Raw genomic sequence first — 19,722 nt, forward strand, 5'->3', positions numbered from 1 at the left:
CTTTATCTCACCTACGTGGTGGTGTCCTTGGGTCCTCTCAGAGTTGACCCCTTTCCTAAGAGAATGGAAGGTCCTGTTGTCTCTTCCACATATTACTCGCAGTCAGCGACAGAGGGCTTTCCCAAGCCAGGCCTGCAGATCCCAGTCGGAAGCTTTATCTATCCTGCCCCTTGGGGGACTGCGGCTGGCTTTCCCCCATGAGACCTATTCTGTATTGAACAGGAAAGCACAAACAATCACAATGCCCAGCAAAGATAAAGTGTTTTCCATGCTCTCTGTTACGACAGTGATCCCCATAGAGACGTAATCTTCAGTTTACGAAGACTTTTTTCTGAGTCCCAAATTGCAGGAATCTGTGGGGTTTTCCCCCTAACCTTGCCCTTCTGCCCTTTGTGGATCCTCCTGGAATGGTCCACAGGCATCTATATCTGCTGTTCCCCAATCCCACCAGCAAGGGGCGCGCGAGATGAAACAGTTCTGTCCTGGGATGTACCACCGAGGGTAGCGGAAAGACCACCCACTCTGGAAGGTACCATTGGGAGAGGGCGTGTGACAACAGAGAGGGTCCCCTTACACCGCGTCGGGCATGGACCACAGTTCCCAGCAGCGGCACTCTTGGCGCTCCTCTTCGTCTTCCCACTGCTTTTGAATCCGAGTGGACACAGGTATTAAGCGGAAACTTTCTCAGTCTCTTTTTCAACTGCACCCCTTCGTTGGTAGGACCACTACGGAGCGAGAGACTGGCTGGCTGGGTGTGGAGTCAGGGAAGCGTTCTGGGCAGTGATTGGCCACCGCGTGATTGCAGGCAGTGTGGTCGCAGAACAGGAACTGAGGGCGAGAGGCGCCTGTATACGCGTGCGCCTGCGTTGGCGTGCGCGACTTTTCAGAGCAAACAATTTTCCTCCGAGTCTTATTGCTTTTTCCAAAGGGGTCTAATAGCTGCCCTGGTTAGTGGCGAGGTTTGGCGCAGTCGCTGGCTGTGCATGGTGACGGTGTTTCATTCTGGTTTAGCTCCGCTCAGTCTGGATCGTGTGGCAGTGCACGGTCATTCACACAGCTGCTGCTGCTAAGTCACTTCAGTCGTGTCTGACTCTGTGCGACCCCATAGACCGCAGCCCACCAGGCTCCCCCGTCCCTGGGATTCTCCAGGCAAGAACACTGGAGTCGGTTGCCATTTCCTTCTCCAGTCCATGAAAGTGAAAAGTGAAAGTGAAGTCGCTCAGTCGTGTCCGACTCTTAGCGACCCCATGGACTGCAGCCTACCAGGCTCCTCCGTCCACGGGATTCCAGGCAAGAGTACTGGAGTGGGTCGCCAGTGCCTTCTCCGTCATTCACACAAATGCATGCAATTCATGTCCAGGGAGAGGTCTCTGAGTTTGGTGTCTCTCCCTGGAGAATAAACTGTATCTGGCAGCTTGGGATTGTGTATTGCTTCGTGTGACAACACAGGTGTTGTTTGGGTACATTTGATCCCCTTGAGCCTTTTGGCAGGGTTGTGAGTGATGGGATATTTGATCTGAGCGGATTTTGTGAGCCATAGTACAAAGCCTCTAGGATGTGTGCCTGTATACCGGGATGTGCATCTTTGGAGCTTGCTGGCTTTTCAGTCCCTGAGAGTGAGATCTCTGTGTAGGCGTCTGCACCCCAGAATGTGAGATCACTGAGCTTTTGATTCTGCGTTCCGAAGTTGTGATGCCTCTGTGCTGCTTTAAGGATGGATCAGTGTAAAGGTGTAAACTATCAGCTGCTTGGGGATCTATGCACAGGTTGCAAGTTTTTCATTTGTCTGGGAAATTAATCTTAAGATTATATTGTGTTCTTGAGTTATTATTAAAACGTCTGTCTTTCTGTTTAGGGGGTTTTGTGTTAGGTCGGTAAGTGTCCCAGTGGTTTGGGAGTCAGTCTCCATGATGTGAAGTATCTGTGCAGTTTTCATTTGTTTCTGTCTGGAAGACTTTGGTCTCTTTGGAGGGTCTTTGTCACAGTGTGTATGGTTATGGTCTCAGTTGTGTTTGAGGGTCTGAGACGAGTTGTGTGCTCTCTGTGCAGAGATTCAGTGAGCTCTTTTTGGTGTCTCTGGGTATCTATCTGAGCTGTTTGGAGTCTTTGTGTTAGATATAAAACCTCTTATGTTCTTGGCTGTGAAGTCTCTGTCTGGGAACTGAGGATTTGGAAGCTGGCAGATATGATTCTGAAGCCTGGAACCTGACATGCTGACTGTGTTGTTGAGTGTATCACTTGTTTCCTGAAATCTCAGTTTGTATCATAATTAATACAATGGGGCCAGTGCCCATCTTGGAGGGTACCTGTGCATGTTAGCAATGTGTGTAAAGGACCTGGCTCCAGACTGTCCTTCAGCAAATGTTATCTGAGCACCTGCCATAGACCTGAGCACTATTTTTTTTAAATTTAATTTTATTTTAAAACTTTACATAATTGTATTAGTTTTACCAAATATCAAAATGAATCCGCCACAGGTATACATGTGTTCCCCATCCTGAACCCTCCTCCTCCTCCCTCCCCATACCATCCCTCTGGGTCGTCCCAGTGCACTAGCCCCTAGCATCCAGTATCGTGCATTGAACCTGGACTGGCATCTCGTTTCATACATGATATTTTACATGTTTCAATGCCATTCTCCCAAATCTTCCCACCCTCTCCCTCTCCCACAGAGTCCATAAGACTCTTCTATACATCAGTGTCTCTTTTGCTGTCTCGTACACAGGGTTATTGTTACCATCTTTCTAAATTCCATATATATGCGTTAGTATACTGTATTGGTGTTTTTCCTTCTGGTTTACTTCACTCTGTATAATAGGCTCCGGTTTCATCCACCTCATTAGGACTGATTCAAATGTATTCTTTTTAATGGCTGAGTAATACTCCATTTTGTATATGTAACATAGCTTTCTTATCCATTCATCTGCTGATTGATATCTAGGTTGCTTCCATGTCCTGGCTATTATAAACAGTGCTGCGATGAACATTGGGGTACACGTGTCTCTTTCCCTTCTGGTTTCCTCAGTGTGTATGCCCAGCAGTGGGATTGCTGGATCATAAGGCAGTTCTATTTCCAGCTTTTTAAGGATTCTCCACACTGTTCTCCATAGTGGCTGTACTAGTTTGCATTCCCACCAGCAGTGTAAGAGGGCTCCCTTTTCTCCACACCCTGTCCAGCATTTATTACCCTGCCAGTCCCTGGGATTCTCCAGGCAAGAACACTGGAGTGGGTTGCCATCTCAACCAAGTCTCTCATTTCATAGACTTGGTGGTCAGTAAATAATCAAGGGTGGCAGGCGCTATGAAGAAACATATTGCTAGATCAGGGGAAAAGGAGTATGTAGATATGATGTTATTATTTTCTTCAAGATAATGAGGGAAAGACTCCCTGAAAGATGGCAAGTAAGCAGAGATCTGGAGGAAGTAAGGGAGCAGGCTGTGGGGTTACCTAAGAGAAGAGCATTCCAGGCAGAAGGAACAATAAATGCAACAGTCCTGGCATGGAAATCTACTTGGCGTGCTCCTGAATGTCAAGGAATCTTGTAATGGGCTGGGTTTGGCACGTAGCTCTCATCGAAAGGGGCCTGGTGCTGCTATTTCAGTTTCTACCTCAGTTTGTGGTCATCTGCATCTGTAACCTATTTCTTTCCTGATATTGGTAAGTTTTGTCTTTAGTTATCTTTTTTTTTTTTTTAATTCTTGTGGGTGGAAACTTATGAATTCATATTGACCTTTTGAAAGAGCCAGCTTTGGGTTTTGTTGCTTATCTACATATTTTTTCTAATATCTGTTCTGATCATTATTTCCCTTATTTTGCTGACAGTCTCACTACCAAAGGGGTTTAATAAAGTCCCTGAAAGTTTCCCAAGTGTAGTGAAATCTCACAGATTCTGGGGCACTGTTGTAGCCCCACTGAGTGAGATTCACTGAGTGTAGATCATGGAATCTGCACTTTTTAAAAGAATTGCTCAGTTCTGATTGACATGGACAACTTGTCTAGGCACTACCAGAGCAGAGGCATGGTCTAATTTTGCCTGCTTCCAGGCTCTGTCTCCATTGAGAGCATGTGACAGGGGTTTCCTGCTTTCTCTGATGCACAAACCTAAGACCACCAGTCTAGGAGACTCACTGACATGCTGTCTGATGTTCTGAGGAGGCTCTGAGACCATCGTGTCTACAAAACATCCTGATGCCAGTCTTGTCAAGCCTCCATTTGAAAGATTTCTGAAGAAATCAGATTTCTATTTAGTGTGCATTTCTATGATGTAAGATCAATTTGTGTTATGTGCTAGCTGTTATTCTACATATTTTGCCATAGCCATTGGATCTTACTCTTGACTGATAAATACAGAACACGCAGAGTTCCACAGTGCATCCAGACCTCTGGCTCCCTTAATGCTGGAGACACTGAACAAGTTACATAGTGCCTCTGCACCTCATTCCCCCTTTAACCACATGGAAACACTCAGTTCAGTTCAGTTCAGTCGTGTCTGACTCTTTGCGACCCCATGAATCACAGCACACCAGGCAGCCCTGTCCATCATCAACTCCCACAGTTCACTCAGACTCAACATTTCTTGAGTCGGTGATGCCATCCAGCCTTCTGATCCTCTGTCGTCTCCTTCTCCTCCTGCCCTCAATCCCTCCCAACATCAGGGTCTTTTCCAATGAGTCAACTCTTCGCATGAGGTGGCCAAAGTACTGGAGTTTCAGCTTCAGCATCATTCCTTCCAAAGAACACCCAGGACTGATCTCCTTTAGAATGGAATGGTTGGATCTCCTTCCAGTCCACGGAACTCTCAGGAGTCTTCACCAACACCACACTTAAAAAGCATCAATTCTTCGGCGATCAGCTTTCTTCACAGTCCAACTCTCACATCCATACATGACTACTGGAAAAACCATAGCCTTGACTAGACGGACCTTTGTTGGCAAAGTAATGTCTCTGCTTTTGAATATGCAATCTAGGTTGGTCATAACTTTCCTTTCAAGGAGTAAGCGTCTTTTAATTTAATGGCTGCAATCACCATCTGCAGTGATTTTGGAGCCCCCAAAATAAAGTCTGTCACTGTTTCCCCATCTATCTGCCATGAAGTGATGGGACCAGATGCCATGATCTTCGTTTTCTGAATGTTAAGCTTTAAGGCAATTTTTTCACTCTCCTCTTTCACTTTCTTCAAGAGGCTTTTTAGTTCCTCTTCACTTTCTGCCATAAAGGTGGTGTCATCTGCATATCTGAGGTTATTGATATTTCTCCAGGCAATCTTGATTCCAGCTTGTGCTTCTTCCAGCCCAGCGTTTCTCATGATGTACTCTGCATATAAGTTAAATAAACAGGGTGACAATATAGAGCCTTGATGTACTCCTTTTCCTATTTGGAACCAGTCTATTGTTCCATGTCCAGTTCTATCTGTTGCTTCCTGACCTGCATACAGATTTCTCAAAAGGCAGGTCAGGTGGTCTGGTATTCCCATTTCTTTCAGAATTTTCCACAGTTGATTGTGACCTACACAGTCAAAGGCTTTGGCATAGTCAATAAAGCAGAAGGAGAATGTTTTCTGGAACTCTCTTCCTTTTTCCATGATCCAGCAGATGTTGCCAATTTGATCTCTGGTTCCTCTGCTTTTTCTAAAATCAGCTTGAACATCAGAAAGCTCACGGTTCATGTATTGCTGAAGCCTGGAGTGGCGAATTTTGAGCATTACTTTACTGGTGTGTGAGATGAGTGCAATTGTGTGGTAGTTTGAGCATCTTTGGCATTGACTTTCTTTGGGGTTGGAATGAAAACTGACTTTTTCCAGTCCTGTGACCACTGCTGAGTCTTCCAAATTTGCTGGCATAGTGAGTGCAGCACTTTAACAGCATCATCTTTCAGGATTTGAAATAGCTCACCTGGAATTCCATCACCTCCACTAGCTTTGTTCATAGTGATGCTTTCTAAGGACCACTTGACTTCACATTCCAAGATGTCTGGCTCTAGGTGAGTGATCACAGCATCGTGATTATCTTGGTCGTGAAGATCTTTTTGTACAGTTCTTCTGTGTATTCTTGCCGCCTGTTCTTAATATCTTCTGCTTCTGTTAGGTCCATACCATTTCTGTCCTTTATAGAGCTCATCTTTGTGTGAAATATTCCCTTGGTATCTCTAATATTCTTGAAGAGATCTCTAGTCTTTCGCATTCTGTTGTTTTTCTCTATTTCTTTGTATTGATCGCTGAGGATGGCTTTCTTATCACTCCTTGCTATTCTTTGGAACTCTGCATTTAGATGCTTATATCTTTCCTTTTCTCCTTTGTTTTTCACTTCTCTTCTTTTCACAGCTATTTGTAAGGCCTCCCCAGACAGCCACTTTGCTTTTTTGCATTTCTTTTCCATGGGGATGGTCTTGATCCCTGTCTCCTGTACAATGTCACAAACACCGTCCATAGTTTATCATGCACTGTCTATCAGACCTAGTCCTTTAAATCTATTTCTCACTTTCACTGTATAATAATAAGGGATTTGTTTCCCTGAATGGTCTAGTGGTTTTCCATACTTTCTTCAATTTAAGTCTGAATTTGGCAATAAGCAGTTCATGATCTGAGCCACAATCATCTCCTGGTCTTGTTTTTGCTGACTGTATAGAGCTTCTCCATCTTTGGCTGCAAAGAATATAATCAATCTGATTTCAGTGTTGACCATCTGGTGATGTCCATGTGTAGACTCTTCTCTTGTGTTGTTGGAAGAGGGTGTTTGCTATGACCAGTGCATTCTCTAGGCAAAACTCTATTAGCCTTTGCCCTGCTTCATTCCATAATCCAAGGCCAAATTTGCCTATTACTCCAGGTGTTTCCTGAATTCCTACTTTTGCATTCCAGTCCCCTATAATGAAAAGGACATCTTTTTTCGATGTTACCAACCAGTCTTTTCTAAAGGAGATCAGTCCTGGGTGTTCTTTGGAAGGAATGATTCTAAAGCTGAAACTCCAGTACTTTGGCCACCTCATGCGAAGAATTGACTCATTGGAAAAGACTCTGATGCTGGGAGGGATTGGGGGCAGGAGGAAAAGGGGACGGCAGAGGATGAGGTGGCTGGAGGGCATCACCGACTCCATGGACGTGAGTTTGAGTGAACTGCAGGAGATGGTGATCGACAGGGAGGCCTGGCGGGCTGCGACTCATGGGGTCGCAAAGAGTCAGACACGACTGAGCAACTGAACTGAACTGAAGAGCTGAAATAGCTTTTTGAGAATCTTGTAATACCTGTTGAGTAAAATTAGTCAAAAGCATCCGCTCATAGCAGAACATCTGTAGTTCCCAGAGAGGGAACAAACACTGCAGCCAAATAATCACACCAGTGAAATACAGACCTTGCCCACTGAGTTTTAAGGTGTGGTAAATTAGCAGGCTTTTCTGGAAGCTCTGAAAATATGAAGCCATGAGTAAAAGCTAAACCTAGGGTTCATGTCCTTATCCAGCCAGGGGGAAGCCTTGCCCATAGGTAAGAGCCACATATCCAGTAGGTCCCATTTGGAGCAAGCCAGCGTGACTGAGATATCCAGTCCCAATCAGTGCCTGGCCAGGCAAAGGGAGGACCTGAACTGGGGTTGGAAAATACGGGAATGATTACCTTGCATATTTCCTGAGCCAAAAGTCCCAATTGTTTCCAATCATTATAATTAAGTTGTTGTCTAACTTCTGGGGATGGCTCTATTTGTTCCCAGCATATAGGGGCAGTAGACATTAGACGTCCTTTTTCAGGAGTTAGCCATATAACCTCAATCATCCCATATTTGATAAACGTCAGGTAAAAAGCCACTAGATCTAGACCATTTACCTTCTGTGTAGCGAAATAGTCATTAAACCAAGACAATGTATAATCAAAATTAAAAGCCACGTTATGTCCATAATTAAAGTACAAAGTGTTGCACCGGTCCATCTTAGGGTTGTTAGATGTCATCAGATTAAGAAGAGACATCACATACGATTGTTGTCGAAGGTATTCACAGACTTGGAGAAAGTCTTTTCCTTGAAGTGGAGATGTCCACCCTGGGAAGCCTTCCACTGATGAAGAGGGGAGCACTCTGCAGACCCAGCAGTTAGACAGATTGTGGAATGCAGCATAGGAGTGAGCCCAGGACAGGAAGGCATTGTCTTGAGGATCAAACGGCAAACTCAGGATTTTTGGAGTCAGAAGTAGGCTCACATAGATTATCAGGGCCATCTGAAAAGTACAAAGTCAGAGCATAGAAAGTAAAGACATAAAATGACGTCACTTAGTTCTGGTCAGGGTGCCACCTCTTAACTTGAGTGTGATGCACCCATGAATCTATTCCTGGCACTTTGACAGCTGTGGGAGAAGAAAGAATAACCTGGTAAGGGCCTTCCCAGAGGGGTTCGAGGGATTGGCCCCCAGATCCCAGTGTTTTTATCAGGACCTCTGTTCCTGGCTCAAATGAGGGCTTGTTTGATGCAGAGGCTAGGTCAGGAGTCACCTGCTGGAATTCCGTTAATATCTGTTGAAAAACTGAGAGCTGAGTTACATAATTAGTTAATTCTAAGGCTTCACGGTCTATAACAATGTCTGCGCATAAGAAAGGCCTTCCCATAAATACATTCAAAGGGGGACAGCCCCTCCTTTTGGGGGGCAGTCCCAGCCCTCATTAAAGCTATGGGTAGAACTTTAATCCAATTGTCCTGTGTCTCTTGAGTTAATGTGCATAGATGTCTTTTGATAATGTCGTTAGCTGTTTCAACCTTTCCTGAGGATTGGGGTCTCCAGGAACAGTGTAAGTGAGATTCTATTCCGAGAGCTTTAGACACCCCCTGAGTTAGAGCAGCTTCAAAGGTGGTGCCATTGTCACTCTGATGCCTCCGTGGCAGCCCAAACCTGGGGATAATTTCATGGATTAAAATTCTTATAACCTCCTTAGTGTGTTCACCGCAACAGGGAAAAGGCTCAATCCATCCAGGAAAAGTATCCACCCAAACTTGTGAGCAAGAATAATCATTAACTTGTGGCATGTGAGTAAAATCGGTTTCCCAGTCTTCTCCAGGATATTTTCCACTTCGTTGTAATCCAGATTTTGCTAGCTTTTCAGTCTTTGGGTTATTTTTCTGACAAACCTCACATCTTTTGATAATGTCCTTTAAAGTTTTCACTACATTTTTACCTTCAAACAAATGAGAAGCTATCTGTTAAGTACTCTCTACATCTAAATGAAAACTCTGGTGTAAACCCTTAAGAATTTTCCATTGAGTCTTTTCAGGAATTATTAATCGTCCATCCTTGGACTGTAGCCATCCTTTATCAGTAATCTTTGCTCCTCTTTTCTCATATCTTTCTAATTCTTCCTCAGTATATTGCGGTTTTTCCTGTTCCACAGGACCTGTCCAGATAAAGGCATCTGCAGTGAAGGGGTTTCCTAAAGTGCCACTTTTCTGGCTTGACATCAGTGAGGTGATTACCTTCAGCTACTTTACTCCCATCCCTGCTGTGCCCTTTGCAATGCGTAACAGCTACTCCTTTAGGACAATATATAGTCGTTACAAGTCTCTGGATCTCTCTGAAATGCTCAATAATTTCTCCTGTTGCCCTTTTAAACTGTTTTTCTTTCCATATTGCAGCATGAGTGTGTAAAGTCAAATAAGCGTACTTAGAATCAGTGAAGATATTTGCTCGCTGCCCTTCGCTTAGCTCTAGAACTTGGGGCAGAGCCATAAGTTCCGCTAATGGCACTGGTTCCCTGGGGGAGAGATTTTGCTTCTAAAACCTGTTCAGCAGTCACCAGGGCATAACTTGCTTTAGGCTTCCTACCCTGATCACCAGCATCAGAGTCTTTTCCTGTGAGTCGTCTGTTCCCATCAGATGGCTAAAGTATTGGAGCTTCAGCTTCAGCATCGGTCCTTCCACTGAATGTTCACAGTTGGTTTCCTTTAGGATTGGCTGTTTTGATATCCTTGCTGTCCGAGGGATTCTCAAGTGTCTTCTCCAGCACCACAAACCGAAAGCGTCAATTCTTTGTCACTCAGCCTTCTTAATGATCGAACTCACACATCTGTACATGACTACTGAAAAAGCCATAGTTTTGACTATACGGACGTTTGTTGGCAAAGTGATGTCTCTGCTTTATACTATGCTGTCTAGGTTTGACATAGGCTTCCCTGGTGGCTCAGTGGTAAAGAATCCGCCTGCATGGGTGTATCTATGGCTGATTCTTGTTGATGTTTGACAGAAAACAACAAAATTCTGTAAAGCAATTATCCTTCAATTAAAACATGCATAAATTGGCAAAAACAAAAACAAAAAACCTCCCTGCAATGCACGGGATGCAGAAGACATGGGTTTCACCCCTGGGTTGGGAAGATGCCCTGCCATGCCCCATGGGAGGAGGGCATGGCAATCCATTAAAGTATTCTCGCCTGGAGAATCCCATGGACAGCGGCACCTGGCAGGCTACGGTCCATGGAGTCATAAAGAGTCAGACACGACTGAAGCAAACCATGCATGCATACTAGCTTTGTCATAGCTGTTGTTCCAAGGATCAAGTGTCTGAATACATGGCAGCAATCACCATCCACAGTGATTTTGGAGCCTCCAAAATTAAATGTGTCCGTGCATCCACTTCCCCCCTTCTGTTTTCTGTGAAATGATAGGAGTAGATGGCATAATCTTCTATTTTTGAATGTTGAGTTTTAAGCCAGCCTTTTCATTCTCCTCTTCACCTGTATCAAGAGGTTCTTTAGTTCCTCTTCAGTTTCTGCCATTAGAGTGGTATGATCTGCATATCTGAGCTTGTTGATATTTCTGACAGCAACCTTGATTCCAGCTTGTGAGTCATCCAGCCCATCATTTCCCATGATGTGCTCTGCGTGTAAGTTGAATAAGCAAAGTGACACTATACAACCTTGTCTTACTCCTTTCCTAATTTTGAACCAGTCCATTGTTCCATGTTTTATTCTAACTGTTACTTCTTAACCCTCATACAGGTTTCTCAGGAGACAGGTCAGCTAGTCTGGTACTCCCATCTCTAAGAATTTTCCACAGTTTGTTGTGATCCACACAGTCAGAGGCCTTGAGGTAGTCTAGTCAATGAAGCAGAAGTAGGTGTGTTTCTGGAATTCCCTTGCTTTCCCCATGATCTAATGAAGGTTGCAATTTGATCTCTTGTTTCTCTGCCTCTTCAAAACCAGCTTGCATATCTGGAAGTTCTCGTTCCATATACTGTTGAAGCCTAGCTTGAAGGAGTCTACTAACCGGAAGCTTCAGAAATATGGGACAATCTAAGCTTGAGAAAGTGGAGGGTATGAATGAAGCCCAATGAGAGAGACAAGAAGAGGATTCTCTACTTTCCATGATGTTAGCAAGCTGGGCAAGGGCTAGACCATACCTTCAAGTTCTTGTGTAGGACAGTAGGCTTTATCTAGAAAGTCATAAACAGTTCTGCAACTGTAAGAGAGGCAGGGAGAGGGCGGTGAGTGGGAGACAGGCACCCTGAGTGGATGTGAGAGACCCGTTAGAAGGGGGTTGACAATTAAATGGAGGGGGGCTTTGGACTAGAGCAGATGTGGTGGACATGGGAAAAAGTAGTTGCATTGGACATTTTCAAAGTAAAATGGACAGAACTCAGCAAGAATGTTGACTTGAGGTGAAGAGACGGAATTGTAAACCTGGTTAAGACCAAGTTTCTGTGTCCTGTCATAAGGGTACAAAGGTGTCATGGGGAATCCTGGAAGTTGGCCAGGTCTGGGAAGAATTTCAAATAAGACTTTTATGTTTATGAACTCAAGTTCTAGATGGATACAATAACCAGTATTTACATACTTAAAAGATCCTTTTCCTTTTTTAGAACAGTGGGAAGTATTGAGATATAATTTATATACCATAGAAGTCAATGCTTTAAAGCATTACCATTTGTCGAGTTTTGACATATGCATACCATTGTGTAAATGCTACCACAATAAAAATGTAGAAAACGTCCCATTGGTTTGAAAATGCTCCCTTGGGCTATTTCCTTTCAGACTCCTTCCTCCACTCCTATACCCTGGCAACCACAGACATATTTCTCTGCCTATAGTTGTGCCTTTTCCAGAAACCCCTTGACATGAAATCATATAATACATAACATACAATCATATAATACATATGTATCACGAGTTTTGTGGTAAGGTGCCAAGAGAGAAGTGGACCGGTTGCTCTGCATGCAGACTCACCTCAGCCACAGACACTGAGAAAATCCCATAGTCAGGCTGTAAAGACTGAGCCTTTCTTCGTGTTCCAACTGAATTCCAAGGGAGTTGGGGGAAATAGGTCTGGTGAATAGGAGTGTGACATGAGCAATAGTCCTGAATTTTTAAATTCCTAGCAGCATTTCACTAAATATCTTCATGATGGAGAATTCTATTGTGAAATCAAACTTCCTCACAAAAATTCAGCCTTCCTGTGTACCTTAAGGTGATTTCTCTGCCAGCATAGCAAAGACAAAAATGGGTTTGCAAGCAACTGTATTTGGTGTAATTGGAATGCATGTACACTCTAACTTAACCAGAATTTTCTTTTGAAAGTATTTTCACATTAAAAAAAATAAGTCAACATATGGTCATAAAAGTGATGAAATATAGCTGTACTCTTAAATACATTTTCTAAATCACAATATTCTACTTTCCGGGAGAAATATCAGTGGGCAAGTGGTGTCAACATTGGGACCTATAGATCAAGATTCCCCAAGCTGGATGAACCTGTGGTTGTGAGTACCTTACTATTTGATGTTTTCTATTAGCACAAGTTTATTTTTGAGAAAATCATGATGCAGTGATAAAGGTCTTCCATGCTGATAAAGGGTGACAGTTTGTCTTAGGAAGGAACAATGATCCAGATATATTACAGTCTGGCATTGCCTATGAGTATACTGTTGAATTCCCTGGAAATGTGCCCAGTGACTCCCTCCTCCAGCTTATTAACAACAGACTGCATACTTCCATCCCAACATAGATTTAAATAACTTCCAAAGTCTTTCTGGGTAACTCTTATGGGAGCTAACTCTTCTCTGTGCGAAGAGTAACTTTATTAAAAGTAAGTACATAGAATTGTGTTGGGAAAATGTTGTTAGGTTTACTTATGCTCAGATATATCTATGTATTATGTATATTTATGCTATTAGATGTATTAACAACAAAAAGATTTATTTGCATGCACTCTCTACTAGGACCAGCAGCCCAGTGTTGAGCAACCTCAACAAGAGGAACCGCCAGCTGAGATTCAGGATATCACACCTGGGAAGGAGGAAGTAAATGGAGAGGATCCGGTGAATCATAATGAAGAGAAGGAGGATGCCTCTGGAGGTAAAGTGTAAGTGTGCATCATGTCTTAAGAAATAACCAGTAAGAGGAGGAAAGGAAACATTAGAAAAGGACTTCAGACAGTTCCTAAAAAACTGAGGAGTGTATAGTTTGCAGGTCAGTGTGGTCGCTCAAATTTTCCCTTGTTTTCAAGACAAAGAGAAGGGGGCACCTAAGTTGTCTGAGGACAACCCTGGGAAAGGAAAATGGTGATAGCATTCGGAAAATTCTGCTTTCCTTTTTCTCCAGCAAAACATTCCTGGAATAATGCTCTTGAGGTTCTCATTCATCACATTTTTACCATACTGGTCTAAGACTTTTAATTCATAATACTGAGGGAATCAATATCATCATTCCCTTGTTTATATTGTATGCTTTACAGCTGAATTGATACATTTTTTTTTAAAGATTCTGATCTGGAAACTGATCTCCAGGAATTGGCTGAGGCAAAGACTGGGGGTAAAGGTGGAGATGGTCCTGATGTCAGGGAGGAGGTTGCATCAAATACAGAGCCTGTTGAAATGCCAGAAGCAGGTATGTCATCCATTCAGAAAGTAATTTATGTGGTTTCTGTTTTTTCAGAATATTATATCTTTAATAATATAGAAGGAACATTACTATTATTTTAATAACAGAGTTCACATATTCTTTGAAAGATAGTTCAGACCCCAGATGCCTGAATGCCTGACTTACAGACTTTCAAATAAAGAAACAGAGAGGATCAAAGCCATATCGATTTGAAAATAGGGAACCGTTTTCTTCTCTTGTATTAGTGCTTTAAGCAACAGCTAATAATTTTCAGGTTCTTTTATAATTTCTGCTTGTAGCAAATATGGCATGCATTTGTAATAAATATTAGTTTATATGAAATATGCTCAGGCATTCAAGTAGGTTCTAGTACCAGCTTTAGCATAACGTGTGTGATTCTGTGAAATCCCTTAACTTCTAAACTCAACTTTACTCATATAAGTTGTGAATTCAGAACAGATACACTAAAATGCTAAGTTTTCAATGCTAATTCTTGCATTCTCTGATTCTCTTCGATGTAATGCATACAAGAATACTCTGTTTTTTTATGACTTATTTATAATAAAATATCATCTTGAGTCAAATTTTAACAGGCGAATTGAGATTTCATTTTCTGATGGGGGACACATGTTCACCTGGGGCTGATTCATGTCAATGTATGGCAAAAAGCACCACAATATTGTAAAGTAATTGGCCTCCAATTAAAATAAATAAATAAATTTTTTAAGAAAATGAGCCAACATTCTTCTTGATGTTTGTTAAATTCTCTCAAATTCTGAATGCTCTAGCTCTTAAAAAAACAGTTGGATTTTAAATCCTTTCCCCAGTAAAGCATGCAATGACTGAATAATAAAATGGCAAAAGATAGTCTAGTTTCCTGTTTCTGTGGCTGATCAAGTTGAGAGAGTGCATTTTGTCAGTGATATTCAAGCCAGGTGTGAGTAAGATACGTATGCTAAGCACACTACCTGCCCCCACGTTTGGTATTTTTTGGGGGCGGGGGTGTTGCCTATTTTAATTGGAGGATCATTACTTTACAATACTATGATGGTTTTTGTTCTACATCCCTCTCTCACTCTTAAAGAACTAGTAAAAATCTGTGCCTCATGATATAATCGTCTCTAACCATAGTTATTTTTCCTTTGATATATGAATTTAAAAAGTTCTGAAGGTCAAAGATTGCAACTCTAGTTCTTCCTGCATAATCAACTTAGTATCTTTCACATACGTGTTTTCCAACTTGCTGACAATGAATTGCATGGTACTGATTTTAAAGGAAGAACTTCATAGTTAGGGAAGAATTTACTGTGTATTAGCCTTCTAAATATTTTCACTTTACGTTTTTGTTCCATTCCATTAGAACATTTAGACAAAAATACAACTTTCATACTACTTTCAAGTAACTACAGAACATGATTAAAATGTTCTCATAGAAAAATCTTAGCCCTAAATATGTGTGGTATTTAAAAAGAAAAATACATAAATTACAAGGTACATAAATACAAAATCCTACATCCAATATAAACGGTAAGAAAAAGAGCAACAGAATAAACCTAAGGGAAAAAGGAAAAGATACTTAATAAAAGACAGGTATGAATTGTTAGGAAGAGGAAAATAAACTCAACTAATAAATAAAGACAATGTGCTAGTTTCCATAATTTTTAATATATATATATATATACACACACACACACACACACACTTTAAAATATTCTTTTCCGTTGTGATTTATCACAGGAGATTGGACATAGTTCCCTGTGCTGTATAGTAGGACCTTGTTGTTTATCCATTCTGAATGTAATAGTTTGTATCTGTCAACCCCAAACTGCTAGTCCACTCCTCTTAGTTTACATAACTGTGAAGAAAATGGAAAGAGCCCAAGTATACATAATAAGAAATATGAACAAGACACTAACAGTATATTACAGAATTAAAACTGAGGATAATCTGGAACTCAGATATTTTCAGAATATTGATGAAATGGCTAATAGGGTAGAAAAACAAGTATTATTTAACATACCCCAGTAACTAAATAACTAAACATCACCAATACTGGTAATATGCTTGAAAAGTCTATAGAATCTCGAGAGGATTAACTGAAGGTAAGCCAAAGGTCGCCCTTAGTGTTCTTATTTTAGTCCATTTTGTAAAACTACAACTGCAGTGAGCTTTGTATACCTCTCCTGTCATCAAAGTTCTGCTGAGGAACTTTTCTAATGTTTGTATTATAGGTGAAGGGCAACCATTTACTTGAAAGAAGATAAACTGAAACGATTTATGCTGTTCTTATTTCTATATTTGACTGTTAAAGTTGTGGAAATAAAGTTTCGTTTTCTACTTTCACATTTTTGTTAAATTTATCCCTGGCTATTTAATGTTATTGAAAATTGATGGTTTGTGATTTTTATTGTCTAGTTGAGGATGTATGTAGAGATAGAATGTCTATATATAGATTTTCTGTCCAACAATTCCTCTAAATATGCATATTAATTCCACAAATTTAGATCTAGATTATTTTTGCTTTTCAAATATACTATTATATTTGAATATCAACAGTTTCTACTGGCTTAAACCTTAAACCTGTCCTCATTTTTCAGCATTGAACAAACCTGGCCAGAATAGTCTTGACTAAAGCAGGTGATAATTGGTATTTTTCCCAATAGGAAATGAAAAATCTTCTCCATTTCAACCTGTTTTCGTTGCGTTTTTTGTAGATATAATTTATCAGAGTAAGTTCCATTCTATTCCTAGTTTGCCGTCTTGAATATAGATTAATTTTCATCAAACACATATAATGTATCAATTGTGATGATCATAGAATTGTTTTTCCTCCACTTTTGTATTAGTGTGGTGAAATGCATTGGTAACCTTATACATTTAAACCACCCTTGCACTTCTAGAGTTAAAAAAATTGGGTCATAACATATTCTTTAGGTGTAATCTACATGTTAATGCATATACATACATATATATATACCTACACATAAAAATTGCATAAAAGCCTTTTGTCTTCTCTTGAATAAATGGGTCTACAAAATGTGCCACCCAAATCTCATATGGTGGTGTCCCTGATGAAATTATTGACAGGGAAACATTTTTTAAAACTTAATATGATTGTATTTTCCTATAGAGAAATGGAATGCGAAAGCCATTGTCAAAGGTTGTAGGGAGACAGGAAAAAAACTGCTGTCAAATTCCATGGCAAATGCCACACCATATCTTTCACACACTTCTGACTTGCCTTCCAAGTTTTTTGGGTGCAGGGAGAGAGCAGCCACAAACATATTTTCTTCTCCATGACGTCCTCCATTGGCTTGATAGTCACCAGATCTCAGAAGCCCTCCAACTGTGTGTGTGTGTCTGTGTGTGTGTGTGTGTGTGAATCACTCAGTCGTGTCTGAGTCTTTGCGACCTCACGAACTGTAGCCGCCAGGTTTCTCTGTGGATGGAATTCTCCAGTCACGAATACTGGAGTGGATTGCCATTCTCTTCTCCAGTGGATCTTCCCAGCCCAGGATTCGAACCCTGGTCTCCTGCAGATTCTTTACCATTTGAGCTACAGGAAGTCCTCCAGCTGTCTGATTCCCCCCTATTCTTATTATTACATAATAACAAAATGCTTACCTATCTGAGGCCCCATCTGCATCCTCACGCAGCAAAAAAATATATTTCTGCTACAAAGGACCTATTCAGAATGCACTCTGCTTAAGGAATAACAAGGGATTATAAGTAGCAGCTGTTGTGCCCTTACAGAGGTATGAAAACGCAGGTCCAAAAGGACTGAAAATGGGAGGTTCAAATCTACCTTGAGACTTAACTAAGAGTATCCCATCTTACCAAAAAGTATGTGAAAAAGCCCCTAGGTCATGGAGCTATCTGACAAGATTAGATCCTAGCTAGAAGAAAAGGGAAAGGAATGAGGGGAACTTCGTGAGACAAAATGACTTGAGTCTTATCTGCTCTGTCTCCCTATTGGCTATGACATGACATGACTGGGCTTCCCTGGTGGCTCACATGGTAAAGAATCCGCCTGCAGTGCTGGAGACCTGGGTTCAATCACTGGGTTGGGAAGATCCCCTGGAGGAGGCCAGGGCAACCCACTCCAGTATTCTTGCCTGAGGAATCCCCATGGATAGAGGTGCCTGATGGGCTACAGTCCATGGGGTCACAAAGAGTCGGACACGACTGAGCGACTAAGCACAGCATGTGACATAACTCAGAGTATCAGTACTGGCTCTGACACATACTGAGTGAAGGTGAGAAAGGTATTTACATCCTTTGGATCTGTTTCCCCATTTCTAAAATGGAAATTACAATTTTACACTAAATATTTGTTATGAAGAATAAACAAGATAACATGTGCAATAGGCATTACATTGCAAATGGATTTGGCTTATTCTACTCCATTTTTTCATTTAAACATTTACCTTTACAATTACAATTCTCTCACAAGTGATACAGATTTTGAATTTCAAATAAACTATAATGTTAACTTTTAAAATGAACTGGACTTGAGAAACATATTTTGTCTATATAAATATATTGATTCAATAGCAGATTCAATAGCTGGTATCAGACATGGCATCCATTCTAAGGTTGGTTTGTTAATGAGGACTGACAAGGCTACCCTAAGTCATAGTATGTAGTGAAAACCGTGCTCCTTGCTGTGTGTGATGACAAAGAAAATAAGCCAGTATTCTGGTCACGCAACATCACACAACTCAACACCAGACTGTGTCACGTAGTCAGGCAGCCAGTCCCTAAGTCACAGCGCAGGAGCTACAGGGCCTCAGGGCACCACTGCAGTTGTTAGTTTGGCTTGTCACCTTCTACGGGCTTGGCCAGTAAGGAAACAATGAACCCCAATGGATTCAGATTCTACCTTACAGACAGTGCAGAAGCAATATGACCCTGGTGTCAGTTGCCTTGTCCCTAGTCCCGCGGTTTGCCACTGAATTGGAAGGCCTCAGTAAAGGCACTACAGGTGGTGGGTCTGTGCCAAGAAGGAGCCCGCACTTGTGCCCTATGGCAATGAGCAGCTCTGTAGTCCACAGCTGTACTGTCAGCTGGGTCTAGGGAGACCATCACATGTTCAACTGAAACCAGAGGTGGATGAGTAACAACTTTGTGTCACCTCCAGCTGGATGAGGAGGCAGGTGAGAAATGGCCTCATAGCAGCTCTTCATCAGGCTGCTTATCCCCCCTTGCTGCAAGAGCAATCAGAGGTTCTCTGCCAAGGTTCAAGTCAGCCTGCAGTTTAGCCTTGCCTACGTAGCCTAAGTGGGGACATGCAAGGGCACCAGGGCACCAAGACAGAGTCACACTCCTACAGTGTCTGGAACAACACACAAGACTATGTATCGTGCTACAAATATGACACCTATATACTGACTCCTACATGGAGGAGATGCTTTTCCTGTCAGTCATTAAAAATATTCCTTCATTGAGTACACACACATTGATTACTAGCATGTTTCAGGACGTGTCTGCAACGCTTGAAATAACAAGACCAGTGATGTGAGGTGGATGATGGGAATATCACACTGGTGGGCCAGACAGACACATAAACAGAAAAGAAGTGCAAAGGAGAAACACAGGGAATGGACCTAAGGGAAAAGCAAAGCAAAACGGTGAGCAGGGTGGCCAAGAAGCAGGAGGAAAGCTAGAAGATAAGGTTCATTCTAAGAGTGAAAGAGGTTATATATAACACAGCCGTGCTTTGACCCAGGCTGTGGATGAGAGTCCAACTCCCTGCATCAATGCCCCTTTTGAGGGTGGTGTCTGGGAGTCTAGAGATTCTGAGGGAGAGAAATAAAATAGAGAGTGCAGGGCATACATGCATCCGCCCTGATAGAGATGCAGGTGCAGCTTTTTACAG

At 41.9% G+C, this 19,722-nt stretch overlaps 1 long non-coding RNA gene across 7 annotated transcripts; it reads left to right on the forward strand.

Moving 5' to 3' along the window:
- Window positions 1-563: 563 nt before the first annotated feature.
- On the forward strand, window positions 564-18,902 carry LOC133244044 (uncharacterized). Of its 7 annotated transcripts, none has more exons than XR_009735264.1 (5): window positions 564-665; window positions 12,659-12,724; window positions 13,184-13,326; window positions 13,725-13,850; window positions 13,973-16,862. It is a non-coding gene; the product is annotated as an uncharacterized LOC133244044 (long non-coding RNA). The 7 variants fall into 7 exon arrangements; XR_009735262.1 differs by having other exon boundaries at window positions 12,650-12,724; window positions 13,973-16,861; XR_009735261.1 differs by lacking the exon at window positions 564-665 and adding an exon at window positions 3,193-3,658 and having other exon boundaries at window positions 12,650-12,724; window positions 13,973-16,861.
- The last annotated feature ends 820 nt before the right edge of the window (window positions 18,903-19,722 follow it).

This window comes from Bos javanicus, unplaced genomic scaffold (genome assembly GCF_032452875.1).
Source record: "Bos javanicus breed banteng unplaced genomic scaffold, ARS-OSU_banteng_1.0 tig00002795_1, whole genome shotgun sequence".
Taxonomy (NCBI): domain Eukaryota; kingdom Metazoa; phylum Chordata; class Mammalia; order Artiodactyla; family Bovidae; genus Bos; species Bos javanicus.